The sequence below is a fragment of the Canis lupus genome, chromosome 17, assembly GCF_011100685.1.
Source record: "Canis lupus familiaris isolate Mischka breed German Shepherd chromosome 17, alternate assembly UU_Cfam_GSD_1.0, whole genome shotgun sequence".
Lineage (NCBI taxonomy): Eukaryota > Metazoa > Chordata > Mammalia > Carnivora > Canidae > Canis > Canis lupus.
In genome coordinates this window covers 39,891,154-39,899,243 of record NC_049238.1, presented here as the reverse complement: position 1 = coordinate 39,899,243, position 8,090 = coordinate 39,891,154, and positions in this window count along the sequence as shown.

The window sequence follows — 8,090 nt, the reverse complement described above, 5'->3', positions numbered from 1 at the left end:
CCTAAGAAGAAGGCAGATAATTAAGCATTACAGATAAATGAGGACAGGTGGTGCACAGAAGTACAGGCAGCTAGGGGAGCACAGGGCAGCTGCTGACCACCGAGCCTGGGGAGATGTACTTTAGAGAGTTATAAGACAGGCTTACTGTGTGTCAGGCCATGTTCTAAGCGCTTTACATATTCTGCACACTGTACAGTAACTCACTGAATCTTCACAACAACACTAATGAGGTAGGTGCTATCATTATCCTCATTTTACAGCTGAGGAAACTGAAGCACAGAGGGCTTGAGTGACTAGCCCAGGGTCACACAGCTAGGAAGTGCTGAGCCAGGACTCAAACCCCAGGCATCCTGGTGTTCTTAAGCACTGCACTCTGCTGCCTCTCATGCTTCCCTAAGAAAGTGGTATTCTAGCTGAGACCTGAGAGATGGGAGGGCCAGTACAGAGGCCAGTACAGAAGAGGGCAACAGGGGTTCTGGGCAGAGGGCCCGTGTATGCATCACTTGAAGGTGTTACAAGGAGCTAAAATAAATATTTAACCACAAAAAATGTGAAAGAGCCATCCAACTGAGAACAGTCTTTTTTCTTTCTTTCTTTCTTTCTTTCTTTTTTCTTTCTTTCTTTCTTTCTTTCCTTTCTTTCTTTCTTTCTTTCTTTCTTTCTTTCTTTCTTTCTTTCTTTCTTTTTCTTTCTTTCTTCTTTCTTTCTTTCTTTCTCTCTCTCTCTGCCCCCTCTTCTCTCTTTCCAATCTTGGCCTAGAAGAAGCAATGTAGGGATGAGGTGAGGTCTGGGGGAAGTGGTTCAAGCTCTGGGCAAAACACAGACCCTGGTGCCAGGTCTCCAAGGGTTTCTAAAGGCCCATGGCAACAACTGCCAGGGCTCCTGGGAAAATCCCCAGGCATCTAGGACCCTGTGACTTTGGCAGTCCTTCTGTCCCCTCTTGGCCTCATTTCCCAAATGGACCCAACATCAATCAAGGACAAGAACCTAAGGCACGACCTAGCAAACAGCTGGCAAACTATTTTTAAAATCCAATTTAAAGTTGTGTATGTGTAAGCCCCAGTATATTTCTCTGGGGGATTCTATCTTTCAAGTGGAAATTTTTTTTTTAAGTCAAATTAGGTAATCTCTATTTTGATTCCCACCAAGCCCCAGCACAGGGCCCCACAGCCTACTGTAAGTGCTAATCCACTTTAAGCACAGGCAAGTCAGAGCTTGGGAGTCAGGGTGACTCCAGGACCCACAGACAAAGGTCAGGACTGCTGATATTTATCGTGTTAACACTGTTAGTGTGTGTTGGGCTTTGTCTGGCAGAAGAGAAGAAAGAGAGGATGTTAACTGGGGCTGCTGTGGGTGGGGAGAACGAGGCTTCTGGGATCTGCCCATCTGCTGTCCAGCTTCCTAAATCTTGGACTCTCTTTGGTCCCTTCCAAAAGAAAAAAATATCAAAGCATTCAGGAGAAACAAGAGTGAAGTGAGAGCAGGGTCTGGGGCAGGGAATGGAATAGAGAAAGTAAGAGGGAGGACAGACAGGGGTGGGGACGCAGGCTGCCAGCACTTCACAACGCCTGCTTGTCTAACTCAGGCCACTGTTTTTTTGGTGGTTCTGCAGCCGCCAGGCCTTGGCTTCAGGCGCCAGTGGCAAGATAAAGCATCTTGTCCCGGGGCCAGCAGCACAGCGTATCCTGTGAGGATGACAGCATTTCTGCTGCTTCTAACAAATGCCTTTTGCATGCAGAAACCCAGATGTATTTGTCTGGGCTTTTCTTCTTTCTGAGGCCTATGCTGGATAGATACATCTAGAGAAGGATTTCTCCAGCTTTATTTTTTTTTTTTTTCCAGGCACTTGCTAAGTTTCACTTTTTCTGTCAAACAAACAAACAAACAAATTCTAGGATAACCCAAACCACCCTTGGCTACCTGAAGAGTCAAGTCTGCTGTGGCCACAAACCCAGTCGGACTCTTCATCCAACATTTTGGCAGGTGAATGTTTTTTCAGTCACTGGAAAGAGAGAGCAGCTCTGGACAGGTGTCCTGGAGTAGAGAGGAGACTGTCCCAGCCAGGACGGATAGGCCCAGAGCGGAAGGAAGCTCCTGACAGAAACACTTTATACTTTGCTTGCTGTGGAAGGGATCCAGGGAGGTGCTGCAGGAGGCTGCTCTCAGGCAAGAGGGCAGTTCTACTAGGAGGGGAGGGGCATAGGGAGCCGAGTCAGAGGAAGGCTTTTCAGACAAACCATGAGCCTATTAATGTCACTTCCCGGGGCTTGTAGTCACCAGTGTCTGCAGCCATGAAGTGATTGATCATAGTTTCACCAGGCAGCTCATGTTCAAGTCTCAGTCATTAAAAAAGGCATTGTCATATTGAATTAATGGACACCAAGCCTTAAGCACACTTCAGGGCCTGGTCTATGATTAAGTGCTCTCTAAATACAAGCCAGTATCATGAGTATTATCGAGCAGAAAGCTGCCTCCCCCAAATATGTAGACATTGGCCCAGGCCCAGTGTTCTCTTCTAAAGCAACTTAGTCCATGCCGGATCTTCTCTGTTTCCATTTCTATAATAAACATTTTTAGTATTTTCCAGCATACCTGATACCACACAGCTTCTAGATACAGCACCATCGTTGCCCTCTAATGACAATTCAGGTTATAAATGGCCCTTTTGAAACACTTTAATCATGGTACTAAGGATTGAATCTAAAATTTCAGGTATCATCTTATCATCCAAGAATACAGTGGAAAAGTACTCCTTGAATTTTCTCACCTGTTAATGCACAATTATGCAGGCATGTGTGGAAGCCTGGAGATATGAAGATGAATAAAACATAGTGCCTGCTAGTTGCAATAGTCCCAAACAGGGCTACTTATCATCATACCTGGATGGATCAATGAATCGTGGCCCGTTCACACCATGGAATATTATAGGGCAATGGAAATGAACTATGCACGCAACAATATGGGTGACTCAAAAACATGATATTGATTAAAAGCCAGACTCACAACAGTACATAACATTTTGGGCTGGTTTTTTCTTTTTTTTAATTTGCAAAAACAACCAAAATTAATCTATGTTTTTGAAAGACTAGATAGTGGTTACCTTGCGGAGGGAAAGAGAGTGTAAGAGAGCACATGGAGGGCCTGAGGGTGCTGTAATACTTGGTTTCTTCATCTGGGTGTTGACTGCATGATCATGTTTAGTTGGTGAAAATTCTGTGAGCCACACATTTACAATGTGTGCATTTTTCTGCTCAGATGTTGTTTTATCCATAAGAAGTGAAGAGGAAAAATATGTATAGGATCAAGGTAATTGGAGGAGACGGTGAGGTAACTTTAGTGCAGCAGGGCAGATCCATGAAGAAAAATGTATAATGTGTGATACAGCGATCTAGACAGAAGAAGGAGAGATAGTAAAGGCTCAGGGATGGAACAGGGTCAGTGAGGCTGCCTTGAGGGATCCTGGCACTGAACAGGAACTGAACCTCATCCTTGGAGGCTGAGTACTCGGAAAAGAAGGCAAATGTTGTTTTAGATATATTTCCAGAGAGAAGGCTGAGACATACAGACACTCATCCTGAAGGCCTTTGTTTGTTCCCTGAAGTAAGAAGACAAGAGAGTTCACAAAGATGAGAGTAGAAGTAAGGTGTGAGAAGGGAACATGATGCTAATTTAGAATAAGGGGAACGAGAGCCAGAGCCAACCAAAGGTGAGTAAAAATAAGTGCACAGGTGGCAGAGAGAGAGCCCAAGCAGAGGTATAAACCATACACTTGGGAGCGGGGTCATTCTCACTGGTTAGGTAGTCTTTCTCAGGAGCAAACCCAGAAAATCCAGGGTTGGGATATGACAAAAGAAAGGCAGTTGGTTCTGGTGAGGGAGTCGCTTAAAAACTCAGCCAGTGTCCAGCCAGGAGCAGGGAATGGTCCCCTATGACCCCAAGCCCTCCTATTCCTCGCACAGCTCTGATTCCACACTCCTCACTCAGCCTCACCCTGGGTCTTCTTCCCCGAATCTAACACTCAAAAATGGGTGATCTGAAGAGTGCCACCTTGAACCAGGCCTGGGTTTTTTGTTCTTTGGGTTTTTGTTTTTTTGTTTTTTTGGTCACACAACTTCTTTATATCCCGTTTCCACTGCTACTGGATCTGATGTGTTCTATCTCCAACTCAGAATTTGCTGAGCTCCATACTTCTGCTTCTACTCAACATAATCAAATTCAATGTTTTCATTGAACAGAATTGATCTCATTATTTTCTTCCCCAGCTTCTTCTGGTCTCTATTCCTCTCCTTCCTTTTGTGTGTTTCCTTGGGCAGCATTGCCACCCACCCACTCAGCTGCCGGAAGCAGAAGGCTGGGCCTCCTCATCCAATCAGGCACCATGGCTGTCCGTTGTCCTTTTTAATAATTCTATTTGAGGCATTTTCCACCCCTACCATCACTCCTAAATTTGAGCCCTGCTCTGTAGCAAAGACCTCTGACCAGTCGCCCTCACTCTAGTCTCACATCTCCCTTCCATCCTTCAAGCTGCTGCCCTGGTGGTCTTCCCAAACCTCCAATGATCTGGTCACAATGCAGCTAAAACAAGGCAGTCCTGTGTCAGGACAAGCCACAGTTTCCTACCTAAGGGATCCCTCTTCTAACTCTTCCTTATCCATGTTCCTCCCCTGCTTTTAAAATATTTATTTTAAGAAAAGTCTTACATTCATATGGTATAAACAAATCAAATATTATAGAAAAGCATTAATTATAAAGCCAAAGTTATTTTTTTCCTGCTTCCAACCCCCTGGTACCACTCTCCAAAAGTTACCAACACCTCTTATCTATCCTTCCTGAAAAAAAGTCTGCAGCTACCTGTATGTATTTTATAATTGAACACAAATGAGATCATATTGCTGCACACACTGTTTTGTTTAAAAAGCAGAACACATTTAGAAGACCTTTCCATGTTCTACCTCATGTTTTAATGATTGCATACTTTTCCATTACATGGCTGTGTTTAGCTGGTCCCCTGCTGATGGATGTCTAAATGTTCCACAGTTTTTTTGTTATTATAAACAATGTTGCAGTGAACATGATTTTGCACATGATTTTGGCATAATTTTGCCAGTTTATCCCTAGGGCAAATTCCTAGGGGTAGAATTGCTGAGTCAATGAGAATGAGCGTTCAAAATGTTGACAGACATTGCTAAATTGCCCTCCAGGAGAGTTGAATCTGTTTACACTCCAAGGAACAGTATATAAGGGCACCTATTTCCCCATAATCTTGTGAACATTGGGCATTATTAAACTTTTGTTTGCTGAGTTGATAGAAGACAAATGGAATCTCGTTGTTTTGTGATACTTTTTTTTAAGCTATGAGAGAGGTTGAATACTTTTCATGTATCTACTAGCCATTTGTGTTTCTTTTTTTTTAATTTATTTTTTTACCTTTTACATACTTAGTTTCAGATGTATCTTGTAGACTGTTCATAACCTCTGCCTGTTTGGTAGTTAGTTTGTGAGTCTGGGTATTTGACCCATTGTCTAGTCTCCCCAGAAAGTTAATATACTGATAGAATTTCATGAATTTTACTTTTGCCCAAGTATGAGCCTCAAGCAACAGAGGATTGAGTGGCCCCTGAAAGTTCAAATAAGGGATTTTCCTGGAGCTTTCTGTCGACTGATGCTTGGCCCAATCAGCTGACCACACCCTACTCCTTGTACAACCATTGTCCCAAAAAGAAAACCCATACTCATTAGCAATCACTCTCCATTCCCTTTTCCTCTCAGTCCCTGGCCAGTACTAATCTAATTTCTGTCCCTGTACATTTGCCTACCCTGGACATTTCATATAAATGGATATCATAATCCTTTGTGACTGGGTTCTTTCACTTAGCATAATGCTTTGAACGTTCACCCATGTTGTAGTACATATCAGAATTTCATTATGGCCAAATAATATTCCATTGTATGGCCATGCCACATATTGTCTATCTATCTGTCTGTTGATGGACATTCAGTTTGTTTCCACATTTTGGCTATCATGAAAAAACTGCTATGAACATTTATGTACACGTTTTTGTGTGAATATGTTTCAACTCTCTTGGACCTATCCTTAGGAGTAAAATTCTTAGGTCATATAGTAACTCTATATTTAACTCTGTGAGAAACTACCAAACTGTTTTCTATTTTCCATTTCCACCAGCAATTTATCAGTGTTCCAGTTTCTCCACCTTCTTCCCAACACTTGTTATTATATTTTCTATTATAGCCATGATAGTGGGTGTGAAGTGGTATCTCACTATGGTTTTGATTTGCATTTCTCCAATGATTAATGATATGAGCATCTTTTCATGTGCTTATTGGACATTTGGACCAATTTGGACATTTGTATATCTTCTTCAGAGAATGTATTCAAATCCTTTGCCCATTTTAAAGTTCTATTTCTTGTCTTTTTATTGTTGAGTTGTAAGAGTTATTTATATATTCTAGATACTAGATCTTTGCCAGATATATGATTTATAAATATTTTCTCCATTCTGTGGGTTGTATTTTCATTTTGTTGATAGTTTCCCTTAATACAGAAAAGTTTTTAATTTTGAGGAAGTCCAATTTATATATTTTTAATTTAGTTGTTTATACTTTTGGTGTCATATACAAGAAACCATTGTCTAGTCCAAGATCATGAAGAGATACTCCTACATTTTCCTCTACAAGTTGTATAGTTTTAGCTCTCACATTTAGATCTTTAATTTATTTTAATTTTTGTAGATAGTGGATAGTGCATTTGGCCATCCAGTTGTTCTAGCACCATTTGTGGAAAAGACTATTCTTTCCTCCATTGAATGGTATTGGCACCTTGCGTTCATTTCTGAATTCTCAATCCAATTCCTCCAAACTTTCTTTAATGTGTTTTATTACTTTTATATATACACTTAAAATAAGCCTAAACAAATAACTGTAAAGAGGAAGGGATATCTATATTCATTGTTTAGTTCCCAAGAGGAAAACCTACATGGGATCCATTTACTACTAAAAATTATCTTTGGGGATGTGGTTGCTTAGAACAAGAGCAAAAATTGAGTGTGGTACAAGTCTTCTTCAACACCCACTTCCCCCACTTCATGTGCTGCCAAGTGTATCTGAAGGAACTTCAGGATAGAAGCATGGCAGGAGTCCAAGGGGAGGGGGTCAGAGCCTAGCAGCTCACTGGTGGCAGCAGTGGACCTGGGCATGGGCAAGAGTCCAAGGAGAGAGGGCAGATTCTCCATGTGTCAGGCCACACCTACAAGTGCTATCCAAAGGGTACTTTGTGAAAGATGATTCTCAGGACCCTGCCAGAGTTCAGACACCATGAATGTAGTCCAGTTTCCAAGTAAAATTTTCAACCCAAAGGAATAACTGGGGCAGTATTTCTGAGATAGAGATACCACTGAGCCACAGGGAGTTGGCATTTCCCTGTGGCTCTGGACCATGAGTAGTGAAATTTGTAGGTCTTGAGTAATTTTCTCAAATAAATACTTGTTCAGCAAGGGTCAGGTCACTTGCTGTTCAAGTCCAAAACCACCTGCAAGGAGAGTAGATAGTACATTCGCTAGTATGTTTTGCCCCTAGAGAAGTTAAAGTGAGGCATCACAGACACACAATCATGTGCCTTCATTCTTTACAGGGCCCAGTATATGTGGTCAACTGGAGTTCTTGGCTCCCAGATTGGGAAGCCATCTCCACACTGCCTCTACCTTACCTCTGGACATTGAGGTCTGTAGCCAGCCTCAGTCTGCTTCACCACCCCTCTTTGCCCATGTTGCTCCCACGCCCAGTATCCATAAACCCAGCCAAGTGAGACTATTCCCTGTCAGAGTCAGAGATTTAAATCTATAGTAGTCCACAGACAGGGCCTTCTAGCCAGTGGGCTCCATCAAGTATGACTCTTAGGGACTTAAAATTTCATTCCAATCCTCAAAGAGAATGAAAGCAAGGCTGACTTCCAGACAGGGTACAAAGAATTTGGACCCTGACTTGTGAACTCTAGCATTATCAATAACCTTTCAATGTTTCTAATAGCTCAGTAGTTCTTTTTTTATATATATATATAAATTTATTTTTTATTG